Here is an 11611-nt window from a genome sequence, read left to right as displayed (position 1 = left end):
TTGCAGGCAGTAACATATCGCGTTAGGACCCACGAGATGGCGAACACTTGTCAATCGTCTCTTCATCGATTGCTGACAGTTAATGACAGTTTTGGGCCAGTTATCTCTGTTTCGTTACAGGTGGACATTGACCTGCCCAACAGTCTCCAAAAGTTAAATAGGGCTAAAATCGCCTCGTCTGCTCCATATAAGGGAACAAAAGTTATTATCCTCTCATAGAAAATAACGCCTTTTATTCCCTATTTTTTTCTGATTTTTTTAAAATTTTTTCTTGATGGCCTTTAATGATTTCTGTGGTGATGGTTCAATAATTTCCCCCTACATTTTGCATTTCTCCTACATGTACTAGCCATTGTAAAAGAGTCTTTTCCTCGGATTTTTTAGTAGATGTTTCCAGCTAGATGGTGAGCATCCGTTTCGAAGATATTGGTGTAGTAGTAAGGTATAAATGATTCGTGTAGCTGCTGAGGCAGGCTGACCATATTTCCTTGAGACAAAAACGGGACAATGGGATTGCCAAAACGGGACGGGGATTATGTAATCATATTCTGTATTCATGCAAAAGTAAGACGATAAAAAAAGTTTTATTACATAAACATGCTGAGCTTCCCATTATTCTTAAGTGACAGAACCCATACAAAAATTTAGGTAGACGTAGGGGGGGGGGCTGTATTTCACCACAATCGTACCATGAATATTTCTCCGATAAGTGAACTTATGCAGAAAATTTTGGTCTTTCAACAGCTTATCATAAAACTTCTCACACTCCATCACACAATTTTGTCTTACAACTAACATAGCCCTCATTATCTCAACACTTATTCTAGATTTCTCCTTCGACCACACACTGTTCATAACAGAAAATATTCTCTCAACAGGTGCTTACTTTCTGGAAGGCAAAGAATAAACTCCACAATATTACAAAAGTCTTGAACGTCTAGGCGTTTTTCGCTCATTTCAGAAAAAATCTGTACCCGTCTATCAGATACAGGGATGTTTTCTTTATTCCATGTATCCAGCTGTCTCACGATTATAGATTTATGAGGGTCCACTAATTCACAAAAGATTACAGATTATGAATAATAATTTATGACTGACCAATATTAAAGTAAATTTATAGTTTTTATTAAAAACGGGACAAAATTTACATTTTTATTAAAACGACGAGACGGTCGGAAAATATGAAAAAAAAAAAAACGATACTGTCCCGTTCAAAACGGTACGTATGGTCAGCCTATGCTGAGGTGGTAGCTGGAGATGCCTTGACGTTTCGAAGAATGGCTGCACAAATGTCTTCTCCCTTCTGTCTTTTAGTGGAAAATTATGGAAATTCGCTATTGTTGGCGATGGGCTGCTACGGTGTGAGCACTGTGCCGTTGAAACACTCGGCTCGGAGAAGGGTAAGCGGTCATTACTCAGTTGTTTAGTAGAGCTAGGGTGCAGACTCCGTCTCTGGACTCCTGATATTACTCACCATACCCATTTTGAGAATGCCTGAATTAATCTGTCATCTCCACTGTTCTCACCTGACTGTCTACTATTACTGGAGTGATGCGGTTCGCTTGCATGGAAAATATCCTAAGAAGTTAATCTGCATATCGATGTTTTTTTTTTATTATAAATAAGAATTTTCCTCCAGCATAAGGGTGAAGAAATAGATGTTTTGTGTTCATATTATTTCCTTCAAACTTTAGTGAGGAGTGAGTTTTTCACAGTCTGGTACCTCTATTCTTTTCGTCCTAGTCCTTGGTTGTACTTGAATCCTCTTTTTATATATATATATATATATATATATATATATATATATATATTCTGCACTTGTAAAAATAGCTATCTTGTGGCAAACTCTAATTTCGCGCTAGTGAAACTGATTTTTTCCACTAGTGCCAACCAGGACCGTACTTATGCACAGGCGCACGAGGTTCTAGCTGGGGGGGGGGGATATATTAAGGCCAATTTAAGTACCCAAACAATGAGGGAGGAACCCCGGAGCACTCTAGCGCTTCGGGCCCGTCCGTCTCGGAAAACATGTAAGTACTGCCTTGGCGACAATAAAGATTAGTGATACACACTTATTAGTGTTTTAAACTATGTTAGTAGTTCAAAACGACACTTCCGAAACATACGAAAGTACAAACAGAAAATAGCCGTTCTCAGAAGTGTGAAAGATCAGTGAGAGATTATAATAAAATTACAGAATCACCCTAGTGATTCCATAATTTTTCAGATAGCATCGGAGGGTACGAAGCATTCTAACTGCTGGTAAAGTTTCGGATTTATTGCAATATGATGGATATGATTGCTATTGTTTGAGATTAACTTAATTCGGTTTCATTGTCCTAAAAATCAGAGATGCTAACTTTTTTTTCAGTTTGAGGAATGTGGTTATGTTGAATGGCCTAATCTGCCGTTTTAGTGGTTACGGGTTTGGGATTTATTTGTTCTCTAAATTTATGAAAACATTTCCTCTCACAAAAACACAGCAGTCTCGGAAGTGCTCGTAGAGACGAGAACTCAATGACCTGACTGGAGAGCCACACATTGTATTACAGTTTGATTGGCATGGTAAGTTGTTAAAGAATTTCTTGGTCAATTTTTTTTTTCTTTACAGAGCTGAGATAACTAGTTAAAACTATTTTGTAATCCTTGTTTTTGAATATATATTTTAAAGCTTTGTAGAAATTGCTTATATTCTTTCACAAGAGCCTGTGTAGCTCAGTGGATGTGGCGTTTGCACACTACGACACTTGACCGCTCGAAGGAAGGCTTGGTTTCGAGTAAATTTCATGCAGGTCTATAATAGTAATCCTCTACACACATTCAGAGTGCTTATCAAGAATTTCATGGTGACAAATAATACATTACATATACACTTGAAAATTCAGTTTTTGTTCCACTTTAAACAGTGGAACAAAAATTGAGTGGACCACCATTAAAAATTTCATCAAACATGAAGTTGATCACAGTATTCAAAACAAATTCTGAAAATGTTCCCATTAAAATAAAGTAAGAAGAATGCGTCTGTGATTCGTTATGTATATTTTATATCCATGTACATCCCAGAAACACATCAAGACAAACCAATGACTCTGGAGATGTGGTTACTAAGAAGATTGATGATGCGCTTGGTTGGTTAGAAAATGTTACAAACAAGTACTTCATAAAGCTGATCAAAATTAAAATTAGCGAATATGAACCGGAGAGGAAAATAGAATTCTTAAAACATACCAAGGAAAAGGACTGAACAATATGGAACACCACAGGAAAGAAGAGCCGCACCAGGATATCAATATATGAACAACATTGAATGCTAGAAGAATACAGACAAAAGCACCGTATAGATCTATAGATATGCACAAGATAGGAATTATAAGTGAACGACGTGGTGGCCAACCTCCGTATCGGAGATCGCACTTGATTTTTTGCCCAATTTCAGTTAGTCTTATTGGCGGTGTATGTTCTCTTTCCCTCTCGACGAATGTGGATTTTAATCTGTATGAAGGAATTGACAGTAGAGCTCACAATACTACAACATTCCAATAGTGTTTGGAAATGCAAGATGGCTCCTCCCTATTCTCTTAATATTAAAGTCCACAGCTCGGAAGCCGCGAGCTCAATTTCCTAATATGTATAACTCAAGAGGAAGGCAGATACTAAAAGAATGATATGCTTAAGTTTACATTATCACAAATGTAAACGTCTAACTGAATCAATCCATCTGGATATTTGTCTTCTTTTGGATCTATTGCCTACTATCTTTGCATTGAATATCTGTTTCGTTAATCTTTCTGATGACCATACCACCTTAGATTAGATTTCCACATACCTGAATGCTAACAATGTTAAGTCCCTTCCTAATATCTTCATTCTTAATATAATTCTGCCATTGATGCCACTAATTTTTCTAATACTCATATCTATGGTCTTTAATCCTTGATCAAGCGCTGTATTTCTAACCGACTCTCAGATCCATAACTTTAAACGTTTGAACACTGCCTTGCATACTGCTTGTCTACTGTTTTAACTAATTTCTCTTGTTCCATCTAAATTTATTCAAATAGATCCCACCATACCAGCTTTGTTTATTGTGTTGTCAATTTAAATATTGAATTTGCCATTTTGACCAAAAATTGCGCCTAAATAGTTGCATGTTTTACTTGCTATACAGGTCGATATATAATATATAATATCTTGCTATACAGGTTTATATATAATGTCTCCTCTCCCTTGAGAATCTAGCAAACGTTTTTATGATCCTGCCTGTTTTCAGAGTTTTTCTTTCTCATTGTTGATTTTCATATCGAAATAGTTATGTTATTAAAGTTAAAGTCACTTCAGTTAAAGAATTCGGGAGATTTACATTAGATTTGTCAGGAATACATCATTTACATAAAATAGAGATCTAAGTTTGATATATTCGATTCTGATATCAGATTTAATGTCACTTTCTTTCATAAGGAGATGAAAGAAAGCGGAGATTGTGTCCACAGTCGCTGAATGACTGTGGACACAATTTTTGATTTTACAAACCATATTCCTCTAGTTCTTTAATTTAGCTGCATATTAAGTATTGATTAGAACAACATTCCATTTACTCATAACTGTAGCATTAAAAAAACTTCTCAACCCACCTTGTCGTATAATTTTCCAGATCTGCAAAGTACAAGTCCTTGTTATATTCGTGCGATTTCTCAACTGTGTCTTAAAGCGAAAATCTGATCCTGACAACTCTACCCAGTCTGAACCCAGATAACGGCTAAGGTGAACACGAGCTGCTTACCAATTTCGAACACTGCCGTCTTTGTGTAATTGAATGTGTATTAGAGCTGTCTTGTTTATTGGAATAAAATGTTACGCAGGAAGAAAAGCAATCCTTTCCACCTCTGCACCGAACCGGGCGTCGACATGTTTAGCACATAATTCCACACCAAAACTGCCCTAAAGAAATCAATGTTATGCCAAAACTTACTATTTATCAATATCCCAAACCATATGCATACGGTTTGTTAATTTCCTTCGATAAGATTTTTTTCAGATATTGTGAGGAATCTAAATTAAGGAATCATTGCAGAAAGAGCAAATGGAGGTTGGCATATCAATTCAAATCGAAGAAAATGTTATTGGACTCAAGTTGGATATAAAAAAAATGACAAACAAGGAGACGATTTATACAATGCAGTCTAAAAATCTAGCTGTGAACCCGAGGATTACACAGAATTATAAGAAAACGTCTTGTTTTTATTTGCTTAAAGTAGAGGGTATATATTTCGACTTGAAGGTGCCCACGTTTTCGATAAGGATGGTGACGTCATCTTTTACGATCGTGCACAAATTTCTGTAAGCAAGCTGATTTTCTCGATGGCCCAAGCATAAACGGAGGGAACTGGGTTAACGTGAATTACAGTCAGCCAATGGGTTCAAACTGAAAAGTATCACCGTTTATTCCAACAATCTGATATCAATAATTTGAATGTTCATTTAAAGCAATTTTCACGTTACAGTTTGGAGATGGCTGTACGGGATCGGAAAGGGTGATGCACAGTTGCGGTTCTTCTCTTTCGGTGTACGTTGATGTCGTTGAATTGTCTTGCGATGATCGAAGATCGCAACAGACTGTTAACTAGTTCAACGAGGTTTCGTGTTTGGAGACATGAAAACCCGTTGAAATTGCGACAAGCACACAACTGCTTTCTCACTCCAATTTCGATGGGAAGATACTTAAGGAACACAGTTGCGACATCGGTCCTTTAAACCACGCAGAGGAAAAACTGTGCACACGTGGAAAGATGCGTCGGCACAGTAGAGTAGCGAAATCTACTGTGCAGACGCATCTTTCCACGTGTGCACAGTTTCCCCCCCCCCCCCTCCCCTTTCCTCTCCATATAACTCGCGGCAGCGAGGGTGAGGAAATGAGGGCGTCACACATCCTTCCTGATGCAGCGTTCATGATAAACTTTCCTCCTAAAAAATAAAAAATAATAAAAATATGGAAGGTTTGCAATATTATGTCGAGTGATTTCTCTGAGTTTTAACGTTACTCGAAACAGTATACTTCGTAGAGATATCGTTGGTATCATTTGTGCGAGCGATGATGTTTAGTGCTTACTTTTTCACTTTCCAGTAAACAGTAACTTGGTCGAGCCAAGTGTGACTGTCATCGTTAAACTTCAAACGTTAAAGTTCTAATTATACAGTTTATCTGGCTAACTGGTTCCATTCTTTTTCCGTTAATTTCTAATTTGCATGGACTGGCTTCTCCAACAACCGAAACTCCTATTCGTGAAGAAAAGGATTCTTCACGTTTCAGTTGCCGAAAAATGCCTCACAAATATAAACACTAATGAGTGACCATGTTGGTTAACTGAACCTCGTCCTTTAATCACGCATTCTGTCTTGCAAAAGTTGGTGACTGCAACTTTTGTTCATCCCTACGTCCACCATAGTGCATCCGAATGGTTCTATCACATCATCCACAGAATAATAATAAAAAATTCTCTTTAATACTTGCATTAATGATATTAATAAAGGAATAGGAAAGATTTCCACATCATTTCACTATACCATGTTTTTTTTTTTTTTTGCCAGAAAAAGATCGAAAGAAGCTCGTTAACAAAAAAAAGAACTGCATCCTTGTCATTTGTCCATTTGCTTAAAAAAATGTTTTGAGCTCCTCTTTTACAGGTTTATTCATTGTATTTTATTTATCGAGGATATTTCCTTATGTTTAACTTTGTATGAATACTCTAAATAATAACAAATCTCTTCAACAAGAGTAAATTACATTTACATTTCTGATAAACATTAAGAAAAAAATTAAACATTAAATTTTTCTTAACGATTTTAATCCAGCATTTATAACATTATTTTCTTAAGTACAGCGGATTAAATATTTTGCACACAATATGGCATGGATGTCCGTAATGTCTCTTTTGTGAAGTGGTGATACGTGGAACTTTTAAAAATGTCACATTTCAATTAATTTTGATCGGGAACTTAATCGGGGTTACAATGGGTTTTATATGAATGTACACTGAAATAATGAATGACTACAGTCGTCTGGAGTGGACTCTGCCTACTACAGCAGCAAATAATAACCTGCCGATATGGTTACTTTTTTCTGTGAATAGAACTTCCATATGGTCGCAGATACCACGGCGTAGTAGAATGCGCAATCATATTACAAATAGCAGTGATGGCAAATGGTAACCATATCACAGATTTCAAAAACGGAACGAGTCCTCAATCCTTACAGGTTTGAACAAGAGAATTTAAGTGTTTACAGAATATTTGTTCATAACTTTCCCTTTTCTTAAATTACTGCCATACTTAATTTTAAAACCAGACAAGGGCCAGATAACCCTCAGTAACCATATTATCATTACTTTAGTTATCGAAATGTTATTCTCTCCTGAAAATAAAATGGAACGAATTTCAAAAATAAATTCTACTTCTCTAGCTTACGGAACTTCTGGGGTTCTTTGTGGCGAGTATCAACTTCTCCAAGTCTGTTTTTTTTTTTTTTTTTTGTCTTGAGCTTTCAGTGCAGTATTCCCATCTCACACAAGACTGGTTTTTTTTTAAGATGTTATCCTCCCAGAATTGTCCCATCTTCCCGTACGTCACTTTCCATGAGGTCCCCTCTTGAATGATTCTTTAGCTTTCACTCCTCACTCATTCTTTGCACATATCCAAATCATTGTCTGCAAGCTCTGATTTCATCAATTATTAGGATCTAAAGAGTTCGTATAGTTTTTAATTGTCCTCTCCATTCACCTGTTGTGTTTTCTTTTACAAGAGCAAAGAATTTTCTAATGATTTTATTTTCACCAATCTGCTAAGCTAAGTCTGTTATGCTTCATCCAAAACACGTACAAGTCGAATGATTGTCTTGTATATTTCTGTTTTAACTTTGCTTGACATCACTTTGGAAGATAATAAATGTGTAATGAATGATAAGATCCACTGGAGGAGTGCCTTACAGCTTGTGTTTCTGTACTAGTTCTGTACTAATTTTAATTTGATGATTTCACCTGGAATGATCTAGACAAAATCTTAGCAGAACATCTTTGCAAAAAAAAGTGAAAATGATGTTTTTTTCTTTCATTACCTCCTTTATGGGATCTGTCCTTAAGTACCAGAGCATCGGGATCATGAGGAACCTTACCATTGGTTAATTTTATTTACCCTTGCATTTGTATAGAAAAAACAATGAGAATAATAAAAAAATGAATTATCAGACACCCTTGAGCATATATCTAGTTTTTTTTTCTTCTCTCTCTGCCGCATATCGGCCGCTGAAGAAAGTGACTTAGATTTCATCTGACTTCTCTAATTGATTACTGTTCCTCCTGTGCAAGGAGGAAAGCCACATTCTGGTTTCTTTATCTCTCAAATAATTTAAAACTTCTTCCTATCTGAATGTAATCTTCAAAGACTTCATCGCATATAAGACCATGGTAAATTGATGTTGGAAAAACGTGCTGCTTTCAGCTGCTGACTGATCTATTTATTTATTTATTTTTCATGGTAATCGCCAGAGATTGTTCATCTTATTCTACGTTAGTGCCGTGCTAACGTAATTACTATTGGATTTGGAGACATACAGATTACAATCGTAAGGAAATACACGATAGAGATGAGAAACTCCCATATCGCCGCAGTATAAAGAATAAAAAGGAAGGGGAAAAGACCCCCCCCCTTCGACTTTGGAGTGGATCTGTTCAGGCAGTTTTTAGTTAAATTAACTTGAAACAATGTAACAACAAACTCGGTATAGAGTGAACAGAAGTGATCGGAACTGATTCAAACTTTAATTTAAAAACTAAACACAGAAGTGAAATTTACACCATTCAAAAGAAGGTTCTGACACATCACAGTGAAGTTAAGGTGCTTATTTTCATCCTGGACTGCAAATGTTACTTGGTTCTATAACTAGATGAGGGAGGATGAATGCGATATATATTATATATTTATTATTTATTGTTGAATGCTTTTCCCTGTCTCCTTTTCGAATGTCTGCTAGTATTATTCCTCTTCGTAATCGAAATAAATATATTAAACGATGAACTTCATTTGAATTCGGGAATTCGTTTTGCGAGTGGTATAACGATTTCGAAAAGACACCATCACTGCTACCTGTCAAGTGCTACAATGCAGTGGAGTATGGGAACAGTTAACAGGGTTTGGCGGTACATCTACAGCAGTCAACATTACGGAAGATTTTGAGAAAATATCTTGTCCCGTCGCTTAAGTGCGAGAAAGAAGAGTAAAAGAAAACCAACGCATAAGAAATGACAGAACACATCTACTCATAAATCAACTGACGTCTATCAGTCATTCCCAGAAAGCGTAAATAAAATATAATAAATTCTTAATTGTCCGAATAGCTAGCGTATCCAACAAGCGGTGGCTTAAGATCGGGACATGGATGTTTGAGTCTTTAGATAGGAAATGAATTTCATCGTTCGGTGTGGAACCACCTCCCCGGTAATTGGAGGCTGAAGTGGCTTAAAAACTTCCATGTTAGGTAGCAAAGTTTCCAGGTTAGGAAAAATATAAGAAAAATCGTTAGCCTGTCCGCCGTCCACTTTCGGTGGGAGTTACATGACAAATTCAATAATGAACTCGATTAGAAAATCGTTTCTGTTCAAGGCTCGCCGGCAAGAGGAACTTCTTTAAACATTTATTTATTAAATTGCATTCTGGAACCACTGAAATTACGAGTATTAATTTAAACTTATGCTCATAAAAACGTATGAAAAACATCCATATATCCGAATTAAATAATTTTTGGTGAAGAAGTTTATAGTGGAGCTAAGTCCAAGAATCATTTAATAAAGTGAATGATCGGGAGGATCTGTCAAGGAACCAATGATAATAGGCTATTTCAGCTGCAAAGCATAAAGATGGAACTAAGAAATTTGTTAAACAATATTTTTATTATGCATGCTTAATGCATGCAGAATTTCAATAAAATAAAATAAAATAAATAAAATACGGAATTATTTATTACTAATTATATCATTTATTATGCTACATTAAATTTTATTTTCAGAATCATTTCGGGTTCACTCGATATCCGATGTCTTCAATTGATCACTTTCAATCATTCGATTGCCATCTTTTCCTGAAAATAAGGAAACAATCGTGTAAATTCATTCAAATGATTACTTTTTATATGAGGAAACAAAGATGAAAACAGAATCAAAAAATAACGTATTTGGTAACAATGAATTAAATTCGCTTGGAAATAAGTTCAGAGCAAATTAGCATTAAAACAGTTTTCAGCGATAACATCTCAATACATTCAGGATGAGAATTTTTGTGTGAGTGCAAGTTATCGATGAAAGCAAATATACACAACTTTAATTTATTGCTAACAAATTATATATTCTTTTTATATTTCACTGCATGTCTAGTAGTAAAAAACCCTGGCCATTTCTTTCAAGCATGTAGAGTTAAAACTACAACTACAATTAGCTAAAATATGTAATACTTATAAGAGTAGTGCATTAAATGAATAATCAAAGGAAACGGCGAATTAAATTCGTATTTGTTTATCTTTCTCGAAAAACTGAGAACCCATTTTAACATTTGTTACTTATATCTTACTTTCAAAGATTCGTTATCAGTCAGTTAAAATTCACGTGTAACCATACACAGAAATAACTGCGCATTAAGTAGAAAGAGTTTCTCCGGAAATCCAGAACAAGTTAAAAAGAATTTTAGAATTTTTCATTTTTGTACAGTTCAATGTTTATATTGTCATCTCCTGGTGCTTTCCTATTTTTTTTTTATCTTATTTACTCTATTTTGTTTAGTGCTGACATCGTAATACTTTCTGTTAGAGCATTCTTTGTTTATAAAATTTTATTTCTTTCTTTCTTATCATCAGTCAAGAGATTTTGAAAATAAAATACACATTTTTATAAATCTATTGTTTGTATTTTTACCTTTTCTTTTATTTCTGTGTTCATGTATTTTATTATTTTCTGGTTGTGGCTTAGTTATATCCTTTTCTAGTTCAGTTACAAAACTGTTCCATCTCTCTCTCTGTTTCTTCCTTACTTCTCGTTCTGCAATTGCACTATTTATTTTGTTCTATTCCGGCATACGCTCTCTTGGAATGTAGCCATTTCTGCTCTCTTTTTTGTTTTTGTTATTTTTTCTATTTCTTTGACCTAGTTTCGTAGGGCCAATCACCCAATATGTGGATATTAAATGATTAAGAAAGAAAACGAGACAATATCAGTTACTTCCACACAGACTTGTGCCTCAGCTGCTGATACAGTTACTATGAATACCAAGGATCAAAGCCTTCTAGGAAGTTCTTGGTTGAATAAAGGTAAAAGAAAATGTGATCAAATTAAATTATGGAAATCTAATCTCATCTCAACATATAATGTACGGACACTCAAGAAAACGAAACATTTTGAGCTACTTAGAGGAGCAGAAAAAGTCAACATAGACAGTATACGTATACAAGAACATAGATGGTGAACTCACAATCACGAAGTGAATGAAACTTCATCAGCTGACAAAAAATGGAGATATATTTATAACTCAGCAAAAAGTATGGAACTGGAGAGGTTGGAATAATACTCAAGAAGGA

The 11611-nt window shown here is 35.3% G+C and overlaps 1 long non-coding RNA gene across 1 annotated transcript in view; it reads right to left on the bottom strand.

Annotated features, from left to right (window-relative positions):
* Nucleotides 1–9989: 9989 nt before the first annotated feature.
* LOC150105245 (uncharacterized) overlaps nt 9990–11611 on the bottom strand; it is a 35667-nt gene continuing 34045 nt past the window's right edge. Inside the window, exon 2 of the long non-coding RNA XR_016548473.1 lies at nt 9990–10126. This is a non-coding gene — a long non-coding RNA (uncharacterized LOC150105245). The remainder of the gene's footprint in view (nt 10127–11611) is intronic.

The sequence above is a fragment of the Typopeltis vanoorti genome, chromosome 6, assembly GCF_054136105.1.
Source record: "Typopeltis vanoorti isolate ZY-2024b chromosome 6, IOZ_Tvanoo_1.0, whole genome shotgun sequence".
Taxonomy (NCBI): domain Eukaryota; kingdom Metazoa; phylum Arthropoda; class Arachnida; order Uropygi; family Thelyphonidae; genus Typopeltis; species Typopeltis vanoorti.
The sequence above is the reverse complement of the archived record's forward strand: the minus strand, read 5'-3'. Positions and strand labels throughout refer to the sequence as shown.